The sequence below is a fragment of the Bidens hawaiensis genome, unplaced genomic scaffold (assembly GCF_021521415.1).
Source record: "Bidens hawaiensis isolate Kalapana, Puna unplaced genomic scaffold, B.hawaiensis_p1.1 tig00013244_1, whole genome shotgun sequence".
NCBI classification, from domain to species: Eukaryota; Viridiplantae; Streptophyta; class Magnoliopsida; order Asterales; family Asteraceae; genus Bidens; species Bidens hawaiensis.
The window spans coordinates 377351-390319 of record NW_027492118.1 but is presented as its reverse complement, the minus strand read 5'-3'; positions in this window follow the sequence as shown (position 1 = coordinate 390319).

Genomic DNA, 12969 nt, shown 5'->3' with positions numbered 1-12969 from the left:
CAGTTTGTTCTCCGGCTCGGTGAGCATACCCCTTTGGCAAAACTAGCAAATATTCGAACGGGCCGCGTGGTGGCTTCAAGGAATAATTATTGATCCGATTTTTTTGCGGGGTAATAAAATATTGTATGGAAGTCACCAAGACCAAATTACTGATCTAATTCAGTGGTTCGACCCAAACTCAGTTTTTTATTCGGCTCGGTGAACATACCCCTTTGTCAATACTTGCAAAATTTTGAGCGTGCCGCGGGGTGACGTCAGGGAATACTTATTGATCTGATTCGTTCATGAGTTAATAATATTTTGTATGGAAGTCTCCAAGACTGGATTTCTGATCCGATTTTGTGGTTCGACCAATACTCAGTTTTTTCTCCGGCTCGGTGAACATACCCCTTTGGCAATACTGGCAAATATTTGAACGGGCCGCGGGGTGACGTCAGGGAATAATTATTGCTCCCATTCGTTCGTGGGGTATTTATATATTATATGGAAGTCTCCAAGACCGAAATTCTGATCCGATTCAGTGGTTCGACCCATACTCAGTTTGATCTCCGGCTCGGTGAACATACCCCTTTGGCAATACTGTCAAAATTTCGAACGAGCCGCGGCGTGACGTCAAGGCATAATTATTGATCCGATTCTTTTGTGGGGTAATAATATATTGTATGGAAGTTTCCAAGACCGAATTTCTTATCGGATTCAGTGGTTCAACCCATACTCAGTTTTTTCTCCGGCTCGGAGAACATACCCCTTTGGCAATACTTGAAAAATTTTGAACGGGCTGCGGGGTGGCGTCCGGGCATAATTATTGATTCGATTATTTCGTATGTTTATAAAATACTGTATGGAAGTCTCCAAGACGAATTTCTAATCCGATTCACCGGTTAGACCAATAGTCAGTTTTTTCTACCGGCTTAGTAAACATACCCCTTTGGAAAAACTGGCCGCGTGGTGGCTTCAGGGAATAATTATTGATTCCCTTTTTTCGTGGGGTAATAAAATATTGTATGGAAGTCACCAAGACCAAATTACTGATCTGATTCAGTGGTTCGACCCATACTCAGTTTTTTCCACGGCTCGGTGAACATACCCCTTTGGCAACACAGGCAAATTTTCGAACGTGCCACGGGGTGACGTCAGGGCTTAATTATTGATCTGATTCGTTCGTGGGGTAATAATATATTGTATAGAAGTCCCCAAGACCGAATTTCTTATCCGATTTAGTGGTTCGAACATACTCAGTTTTTTCTACGACTTGGTGAACATACCCCTTTGGCAACACTGCAAAATTTCGATTGATCTGATTCGTTCGTGGGGTAATAATATATTGTATGGAAGTCTCCAAGACCGAATTTTCGATCCGATTCAGTGGTTCAACCCATACTCAGTTTTTTCTCCGGCTCGGTGAACATACTCCTTTGACAATACAAGCAAAATTTCGAAAGGGCCGCGGAGTGTCGTCAGGTCATAGATATTGATCCGATTCTTTCGTATGTTTATAAAAAATTGTATGGAAGTCTTCAAGACCAAACCTCTTATCCGATTCCGTGGTTCGAACCATACTCAGTTTGATCTCCGGCTCGGTGAGCATACCCCTTTGGCAAAACTGGAAAATATTCGAACGGGCCGCGTGGTGGCGTCAGGGAATAATTATTGATCCGATTTTTTCGTGGGGTAATAAAATATTGTATGGAAGTCACCAAGACCAAATTACTGATCTGATTCAGTGGTTCGACCCATACTCAGTTTTTTCTCCGGCTCGGTGAACATACCCCTTTGGCAACACTGGCAAAATTTTGAACGTGCCGCGGGGTGACGTCAGGGAATAATTACTGATGTGATTCGTTCGTGGGGTAATAATATATTGTATGGAAGTCTCCAAGACCGGATTTCTGATCCGATTATGTGGTTCTACCCATACTCAGTTTTTTCTCCGGCTCGATGAACATACCTCTTTGGCAATACTGGCAAATATTCAAACGGGCCGCGGGTGGCGTCAGGGAATAATTATTGATCCGATTCTTTCTTGTGATAATAAAATATTGTATGGAAGTCTCCAAGACCGAAATTCTGATCCGATTTAGTGGTTCGACCCATACTCAGTTTTTTCCCCGGCTCGGTGAACATATCCCTTTGGTAACACTGGCAAAATTTCGAACATGCCGCGGGGTGACGTCAAGGCCTAATTATTGATCTGATTCGTTCGTGGGGAAATAATATATTGTATAGAAGTCCCCAAAACTGAATTTCTTATCCGGTTCAGTAGTTCGACCATACTCAGTTTTTTCTCCGTCTTGGTGAACATACCCCTTTGGCAACACTGCAAAATTTCGATTGATCCGATTCGTTCGTGGGGTAATAATATATTGAATGGAAGTCTCCAAGAACGAATTTTCGATCCGATTCAGTGGTTCAACCCATACTCAGTTTTTTCTACGGCTCGGTGAACATACTCCTTTTACAATACAAGCAAAATTTCAAAAAGGCCGCGGGGTGTCGTCAAGTTATAATTATTGAACCGATTCTTTCGTATGTTTATAAAATATTGTATGGAAGTCTCCATGACCAAACCTCTGATCCGATTCCGTGGTTCGACCCATACCCAGTTTGTTCTCCGGCTCGGTGAGCATACCCCTTTGGCAAAACTAGCAAATATTCGAACGGGCCGCGTGGTGGCGTCAAGGAATAATTATTGATCCGATTTTTTTGCGGGGTAATAAAATATTGTATGGAAGTCACCAAGACTGATTCAGTGGTTCGACCCAAACTCAGTTTTTTATTCGGCTCGGTGAACATACCCCTTTGTCAATACTTGCAAAATTTTGAACGTGCCGCGGGGTGACGTCAGGGAATACTTATTGATCTGATTCGTTCATGAGGTAATAATATTTTGTATGGAAGTCTCCAAGACTGGATTTCTGATCCGATTTTGTGGTTCGACCAATACTCAGTTTTTTCTCCGGCTCGGTGAACATACCCCTTTGGCAATACTGGCAAATATTTGAACGGGCCGCGGGGTGACGTCAGGGAATAATTATTGCTCCCATTCGTTCGTGGGGTATTTATATATTGTATGGAAGTCTCCAAGACCGAAATTCTGATCCGATTCAGTGGTTCGACCCATACTCAGTTTGTTCTCCGGCTCGGTGAACATACCCCTTTGGCAATACTGTCAAAATTTCGAACGAGCCGCGGGGTGACGTCAAGGCATAATTACTGATCCGATTCTTTTGTGGGGTAATAATATATTGTATGGAAGTTTCCAAGACCGAATTTCTTATCGGATTCAGTGGTTCAACACATACTCAGTTTTTTCTCCGGCTCGGAGAACATACCCCTTTGGCAATACTTGCAAAATTTTGAACGGGCTGCGGGGTGGCGTCAGGGCATAATTATTGATTCGATTATTTCGTATGTTTATAAAATACTGTATGGAAGTCTCCAAGACGAATTTCTAATCCGATTCACCGGTTAGACCAATAGTCAGTTTTTTCTACCGGCTTAGTGAACATACCCCTTTGGAAAAACTGGCCGCGTGGTGGCTTCAGGGAATAATTATTGATTCCCTTTTTTCGTGGGGTAATAAAATATTGTATGGAAGTCACCAAGACCAAATTACTGATCTGATTCAGTGGTTCGACCCATACTCAGTTTTTTCCCCGGCTCGGTGAACATACCCCTTTGGCAACACTTGCAAATTTTCGAACGTGCCACGAGGTGACGTCAGGGCCTAATTATTGATCTGATTCGTTCGTGGGGTAATAATATATTGTATAGAAGTCCCCAAGACCGAATTTCTTATCCGATTTAGTGGTTCGAACATACTTAGTTTTTTCAACGACTTGGTGAACATACCCCTTTGGCAACACTGCAAAATTTCGATTGATCTGATTCGTTCGTGGGGTAATAATATATTGTATGGAAGTCTCCAAGACCGAATTTTCGATCCGATTCAGTGGTTCAACCCATACTCAGTTTTTTCTCCGGCTCGGTGAACATACTCCTTTGACAATACAAGCAAAATTTCGAACGGGCCGCGGGGTGTCGTCATGTCATAGATATTGATCCGATTCTTTCGTATGTTTATAAAATATTGTATGGAAGTCTTCAAGACCAAACCTCTTATCCGATTCCGTGGTTCGAACCATACTCAGTTTGATCTCCGGCTCGGTGAGCATACCCCTTTGGCAAAACTGGAAAATATTCGAACGGGCCGCGTGGTGGCGTCAGGGAATAATTATTGATCCGATTTTTTCGTGGGGTAATAAAATATTGTATGGAAGTCACCAAGACCAAATTACTGATCTGATTCAGTGGTTCGACCCATACTCAGTTTTTTCTCCGGCTCGGTGAACATACCCCTTGGGCAACACTGGCAAAATTTTGAACGTGCCGCGGGGTGACGTCAGGGAATAATTACTGATGTGATTCGTTCGTGGGGTAATAATATATTGTATGGAAGTCTCCAAGACCGGATTTCTGATCCGATTATGTGGTTCTACCCATACTCAGTTTTTTCTCCGGCTCGATGAACATACCTCTTTGGCAATACTGGCAAATATTCAAACGGGCCGCGGGTGGCGTCAGGGAATAATTATTGATCCGATTCTTTCGTGTGATAATAAAATATTGTATGGAAGTCTCCAAGACCGAAATTCTGATCCGATTTAGTGGTTCGACCCATACTCAGTTTTTTCCCCGGCTCGGTGAACATATCCCTTTGGTAACACTGGCAAAATTTCGAACATGCCGCGGGGTGACGTCAAGGCCTAATTATTGATCTGATTCGTTCGTGGGGAAATAATATATTGTATAGAAGTCCCCAAAACTGAATTTCTTATCCGGTTCAGTAGTTCGACCATACTCAGTTTTTTCTCCGTCTTGGTGAACATACCCCTTTGGCAACAATGCAAAATTTCGATTGATCCGATTCGTTCGTGGGGTAATAATATATTGAATGGAAGTCTCCAAAAACGAATTTTCGATCCGATTCAGTGGTTCAACCCATACTCAGTTTTTTCTACGGCTCGGTGAACATACTTCTTTTACAATACAAGCAAAATTTCAAAAAGGTCGCGGGGTGTCGTCAGCTTATAATTATTGATCCGATTCTTTCGTATGTTTATAAAATATTGTATGGAAGTCTCCAAGACCGAACCTCTGATCCGATTCCGTGGTTCGACCCATACCCAGTTTGTTCTCCGGTTCGGTGAGCATACCCCTTTGGCAAAACTAGCAAATATTCGAACGGGCCGCGTGGTGGCGTCAAGGAATAATTATTGATCCGAATTTTTTGCGGGGTAATAAAATATTGTATAGAAGTCACCAAGACCAAATTACTGATCTGATTCAGTGGTTCGACCCATACTCAGTTTTTTATCCGGTTCGGTGAACATACCCCTTTGTCAATACTTGCAAAATTTTGAACGTGTCGCGGGGTGACGTCAGGGAATACTTATTGATCTGATTCGTTCGTGAGGTAATAATATTTTGTATGGAAGTCTCCAAGACTGGATTTCTGATCCGATTATGTAGTTCGACCAATACTCAGTTTTTTCTCCGGCTCGGTGAACATACTCCTTTGGCAATATTGGCAAATATTTGAACGGGCCGCGGGGTGACGTCAGGGAATAATTAATGCTCCCATTCGTTCGTGGGGTATTAATATATTGTATGGAAGTCTCCAAGACCGAAATTCTGATCCGATTCAGTGGTTCGACCCATAATCAGTTTGTTCTCCGGCTCGGTGAACATACCCCTTTGGCAATACTGTCAAAATTTCGAACGAGCCGCGGGGTGACGTCAAGGCATAATTATTGATCCGATTCTTTTGTGGGGTAATAATATATTGTATGGAAGTTTCCAATACCGAATTTCTTATCGGATTCAGTGGTTCAACCCATACTCAGTTTTTTCTCCGGCTCGGAGAACATACCCCTTTGGCAATACTTGAAAAATTTTGAACGGGCTGCGGGGTGGCGTCAGGGCATAATTATTGATTCGATTATTTCGTATGTTTATAAAATACTGTATGGAAGTCTCCAAGACGAATTTCTAATCTGATTCACTGGTTAGACCAATAGTCAGTTTTTTCTACCGGCTTAGTGAACATACCCCTTTGGAAAAACTGGCCGCGTGGTGGCTTCAGGGAAAAATTATTGACTCCCTTTTTTCGTGGGGTAATAAAATATTGTATGGAAGTCACCAAGACCAAATTACTGATCTGATTCAGTGGTTCGACCCATACTCAGTTTTTTCCCCGGCTCGGTGAACATACCCCTTTGGCAACACTGGCAAATTTTCGAACGTGCCACGGGGTGACGTCAGGGCCTAATTATTGATCTGATTCGTTCGTGGGGTAATAATATATTGTATAGAAGTCCCCAAGACCGAATTTCTTATCCGATTCAGTGGTTCGACCATACTCAGTTTTTTCTCCGGCTTGGTGAACATACCCCTTTGGTAACACTGCAAAATTTCGATTGATCCGATTCGTTCGTGGGGTAATAATATATTGTATGGAAGTCTTCAAGACAGAATTTTCGATCCGATTCAGTGATTCAACCCATACTCAGTTTTTTCTCCGGCTCGGTGAACATACTCCTTTGACAATACAAGCAAAATTTTGAATGGGCCGCGGGGTGTCGTCAGGTCATAATTATTGATCCGATTCTTTCGTATGTTTATAAAATATTGTATGGAAGTCTCCAAGACCGAACCTCTGATCCGATTCCGTGGTTCGACCCATACTCAGTTTGCTCTCCGGCTCGGTGAGCATACCCCTTTGGCAAAACTAGCAAATATTCGTACGGGCCGCGTAGTGGCGTCCGGGAATAATTATTGATCCGATTTTTTCGTGGGGTAATAAAATATTGTATGGAAGTCACCAAGACTGAATTACTGATCTGATTCAGTGGTACGACCCATACTCAGTTTTTTCTCCGGCTCGGTGAACATACCCCTTTGGCAACACTGGAAAAATTTTGAACGTGCCGCGGGGTGACATCAAGAAATAATTATTGATCTGATTCGTTCGTGGGGTAATAATATATTGTCACACCCTCAAAATCTACTAACGGGGTTTACCGTCAGAGGGTGTGAACTAACAGGATCGGATTCATTAGTTATAATCAAACCCTAAAAACGTTTACGAGTAATTAAATGCGGAAGCGTAAAACCATAGAAACCAATGTTGCGTCATGCAGGACGACTTAAAACCCAATGATAACAGTTTAAAATAAGTTTGCATAATTAAAAGTGTTTCAAGCAATGCATGATCCTAAACCGCGCGCCCGCCTCGGCTACCTGAGAATAACATACTAGAAGTGTCAACACGGGGTTGGTGAGTTCACAAGTTTATATAAAATAAAGCGTTTAGCGTTTGCGTTCAGCGTTCAGCGTTTTGCGTTAAGCGTTTTGCGTTAAGCGTTTTGCGTTACCAGATAGTGTTATGTCAAGTATATATCTATAGGTAGCTAGCCTATAAAACAAGTATTACTAAGTGTTCGACACCGAAGCTGACTGTTTATCATTTGCCTTGCCACCAGGTCTATCCCGACCATGGTATGTGTTTAGCCAAGATTACACCCACTCGACCTCCAGTCGAGTTTAGCGTTGGGTGGGGTTTGTCAAACCCAGTAGTACTACTCAACAATGACTCGCTATTATCCAATATTAAACGGTTCGATGTGAATGAAGGACTTTAGTTAACGCGTTTGCCACTTAGTCGTTACAAGTGATATATAATTTATACTAACAAAATCTTAAATGCGTTTTTCGGAGTATGTTATCTCCCCAAGTGAAAAGCGTTTGAAAACAGTTTAAAAGGGGTAAGTGAACTCACTGTTTGCGAAGTATTCCCAAAAATAAATCACCAAGTGTTGCGTGTCGCAGAAAACTCTCTCTAACGTTCTAAAACAACAAAGAGATTTTCTAAGTATCGGAACTAATATCGAGTCTTTAGACCCGGCACATAATTCCTAAGCACAAGATACGTTTCGTGTTTGTTTGTGAATCGTGTGTGACTTAACAAGTACATTTGTGATACAATACGTGCGTGAGCAATTATTTACGTGTCATGTATTAAAAATGTACATCACTAGCAATTACTCCCCGTAAGGGCAATTTGGTCACACATAACAATTAACTAGCAATTATTCCCCATAGGGGCAATTTGCTCAAAACATAGCAATCAACTAGCAATTATCATGTTTCATGCATTTTCACAAAATTCAGCAGCTAGTTTCACCGAGACAGAAATTCTACTTGAAATATTGTACTATTCCACCGATCATAGCATCACAATTAATTTACCAAAAATCATCACAAAAGCATACATATCCTAGGTTTCCAGAACATATTTTATTATATTTTTATTCCACATAGGTTTCTCACAATAATCAAATCATTACAGAAAACTCATAACAGTCAAATTCATGCGCAACAGAATGTTATTTGAAATTCCCGTTAAACGAAAAATCCAATAAATGCAAGACCACTTGGGTTAGGTTCCTAACTCAATAAGTCAACTTCCAGAAGTGGAACCAACCCAATTGGTCTTGTATTTCATGAGATATAACATTTACAAAACAACCCAACAGCAGGTCTAAAAACTCAGCTTTGCACAACGTTTTTGTAAAATCATAAAGGTTAACTTTTACACGTCCAAAAATTGCAAATTTACATTCTTTAGAAACTAGACTCAACCTAGTTTACTGTAGTATCAATTATCTCAATAAAGTTTTACTTTTACACCCCGTTACAGTCAATCAAACATCAACAACACAATCTGTCCAGAAACTGTTTGCATCCAAACTCAACAATTTAACTATCTATGGACCACAAATCATTCATATAACATTCTAGACACCATAACTACTATCCATGCATATCAATTACACCATACATACATAGTTAGGGTTTTATTTGATCTCAAACTCAAAGACACAACAATTAACATGCAATAATATCAAAACTAGTTATCAAATCATCATCAATACACCATCAAATCAACAACAATCATATGAACACCATACATAGGAAAAATCGGACCTAGGGTTTGTAATTTATACCTTCAAAAAACCAATACAAACAAGAGGAAGGTAGGAGATGGCTAGAAACGGATGTAGGATGCTTCAATTGTGAAAAACCAAAATCAAAACCAAGTGATATGTGTGTGTATGTGAGCCGATTGTGAGGAGAGGGGGAGCAAGGGGCTGCCGTCGGTTTTTGTGAGAGAAAAGAAGAGGAGTTTAGGGTTTTATAATATTATTAATAATAATCAAGTTACATCTAGGTCCCTCCATTTCCAAATGTTACTTTTCTAGCTTAATTAACTTAGTTTGCACATTGAGTTAACGTTATATAACATGTTATCACATAACACATAAGTCTAACAAATAATTATCACATAATTATTGTTTTGACGTTTTTCGTTTATTCACCAATTGTTTGCGTCAACTCGTTTGCGTTTCGGTGCAATTCCCGAAAGACTACACATGTAGTAAGTGTCAAGCGTCATTTAAACCCTAGTTTAAATGTAATGAGGTGTGCGTTATAGATTCAGTGATCTAAAGTTTGGATTGACGAAGTTAACGGAGTTAACCTGAAATTGACGATTGTCACATCATTCCCTTGTTAAAGAATTTTCGTCCCTAAAATTTGAGTTAAGTCGTGATGAGTGTCTGAAAAAGTAAGAAAAATTTTCAGTTTGTCATATCATCCCCTAGTAGAAAGAAATTTCGTCCCGAAATTTAATTCATACCTCGAGTGATATCTGACGGTTTGCCGGGTTTCGCGGTTTTCTGTGTTTGGTCAGCCCTTCAAAAAGGTGAGGATACTTTTTCATCATTTGATCCTCGCGTTCCCACGTGAACTCCGGTCCACGCCTCGAGTTCCAACGAACCTTAACAATTGGAATTTTGTTGTGCTTGAGCGTTTTGGTTTCCCAACCCAAAACCTCAACTGGTTCTTCAATGAAGCGTAACTGTTCATCAACTTGCAGTTCATCCAAAGGGACTACTTGAGTTTCATCGGATAGGCATTTCTTTAAATTCGATACGTGAAAAACATTGTGTACACTGCTGAGTTCCGCTGGTAAGTCCAGCCGGTACACCACTGGACCAACGCGTTCCGTTATCCGGTAAGGACCAACATATCGTGAGTTGTTTCACTTTCCAAAGCGAACCACACCTTTCCAAGGTGAGACTTTGAGTAACACTCGATCGTTCACTTGAAATTCAAGAGGTTTTCGGCGCTTGTCGGCGTAACTCTTTTGGCGATCTCGTGCTGACGCCATGCGGTTTCGGATTTGAACAATCTTTTCCGAAGTTTCAAGTATTAGTTCTGGATCAGTGATTTGGCTGTCACCCACCTCTGCCCAGCAGAGTGGTGATCGACACTTCCGTCCGTACAGTGCTTCAAACGGCGCTGTTTTAATACTTGCGTGGTAGCTGTTATTATACGAAAACTCTACCAAAGGTAAGTGAGGTTCCCAACTTTTTCCGAAATCCAATACGCATGCACGCAACATGTCCTCTAAGGTCTGAATAGTTCGTTCACTTTGCCCATCCGGCTGAGGATGGTAGGCTGTGCTCATATCAAGACGTGTGCCTAGTGCGCTTTGTAGTGACTTCCAAAAGTGCGAAGTGAAACGAGAATCTCGATCAGAAATGATTGAGACAGACACTCCGTGTCTAGACACCACTTCTTTCATGTAGACGCGAGTCAATCTTTCCATTTTGTCCGATTCCTTAATCGCTAAGAAGTGTGCAGACTTAGTCAACCGGTCAACGATCACCCAGATGGTATCGCATCCCGTCGGTGTCTTAGGTAAACCCGTGATAAAATCCATTGAGATGTGTTCCCATTTCCACATTGGAAGTTCCGGTTGTTGTAGTAGACCAGATGGTTTCTAGTATTCTATTTTGACTTTTGTGCAAGTCAAGCATTTGCTCACGTAGGTGGCAATGTCGGCTTTCATGTTTGGCCACCAGTAAAGTGCCTTTATGTCATGATACATTTTATTTGAGCCAGGGTGGATAGAATATCGGGACTTGTGTGCTTCGTCTATCACCAGAGTTCTCAACTCTCCGTACCGTGGAACCCAAATCCGGTTCTCAAAATATCGGACCCCGTCCGATCTGGTTTCAAGTTGCTTGTTCATCCCCCGCATGAGTTCCGATGGAAGATTATCATCTTTCAAAGCTTCGAGTTGGGCATCGCGAATCTAGTCGGGTAAGTTGGCATGAATCGTGAGTTGCAATGCTCGCACTCGCCTGGGTTTATCGGTTTCTTTTCTACTGAGAGCGTCGGCCACTACATTGGCCTTGCCAGGGTGGTACTTGATGGCACAATCATAATCCTTAAGCAGCTCGACCCAACAACGCTGTCGCATGTTCAGCTCCTTCTGAGGATAGATATGCTGGAGACTCTTGTGGTCGGTGTAAATGGTAAACTTGGTACCGTACAAGTAATGCCTCCATATCTTAAGGGCAAACACCACAGCTCCGAGTTCCAAATCATGGGTCGTGTAGTTCTTCTCGTGAACCCGTAGTTGTCGAGAGGCATAAGCTATAACCTTCTCGAGTTGCATCAGCACACAACCGAGACCTTGTATCGATGCGTCACTGTGTACCTCAAAATTCTCCGTTCCCTCGGGTAGGGCTAGAATAGGGGCGCTACAGAGTTTGGTTTTTAACAGTTGAAAAGCAGATTCTTGTGCGTCACCCCAATTGTACTTAGTACCTTTATGAGTCAAAGCGGTGAGAGGTTGAGCAATCTTTGAAAATCCCTCGATGAAACGCCGGTAGTAGCCGGCCAGTCCTAGGAATTGCCGCACCTCAGTCGGAGTCTTAGGCGCTTCCCAGTTTTTGATGGCCTCTACCTTACCGGGATCGACATGGATACCATTCTCGTTGATCACATGTCCTAATAAGTGAACCTCGCGAAGCAAAAACTCACATTTTGAGAGTTTACATACAGTTGTTCCTTCTTCAATAATTCCAGAATTACCCTTAAGTGTTCTTCATGGTCAGCTTCGTCCTTGGAGTAGACGAGAATATCATCAATGAAAACAATCACAAACTTGTCGAGGTACGCCTTGCATACTCGATTCATGAGATCCATAAATACGGCTGGTGCATTGGTTAGACCAAAAGGCATAACCGAAAACTCAAAGTGACCATACCGTGTTCTGAAAGCCGTCTTTGAAATATCTTCCTCGTGCACTCTTAGTTGATGGTAACCAGATCGTAGATCGATCTTCGAGTAATAACTCGATCCTTGGAGCTGGTCAAACAAATCATCAATTCGGGGTAAAGGATAACGGTTCTTGACCGTCACCTTGTTCAATTCCCGGTAGTCGATGCACATGCGGAATGTCCCGTCCTTCTTTCTGACAAATAAGACAGGGGCTCCCTATGGCGATGATCTAGGTCGGATAAAACCCTTATCCAATAAATCCTGCAACTGAGTGGACAGTTCCTGAAGCTCCGGCGGTGCGAGTCGATACGGGGCTCGTGCTATGGGTGCTGCACCGGGTGTCAACTCGATTTGGAATTCGACTTGTCGTATAGGAGGGAGTCCAGGCAAATCCTCCGGGAAAACTTCCGGAAAATCTCGCACAATCGGTATATCTTCAATTCGCTTCTCCTCCGCGGGTTTCTCAACAATCTGCGCCAAAATTGCCGGATGACCCTTTCGTAGATACTTCTGCGCCTTCATGAGGGTAATGACGCTGGTGGTCATGCCGCTTCTCTCGCCCCGGATCGAAATGATCTCGCCGGAAGGGGTAGTAATGTGGACTATCTTATCGTGACATATAATCTCCGCTCTGTTCTCGGATAACCAGTCCATGCCGACAACGACATCGAAACTACTAAGCGTAAAAGGAATAAGGTCGACATTAAAAACATGACCTGACAGTTTTAACTTACATCCCGCGAGTACATGAGTCGTTACTATAGTCTTACC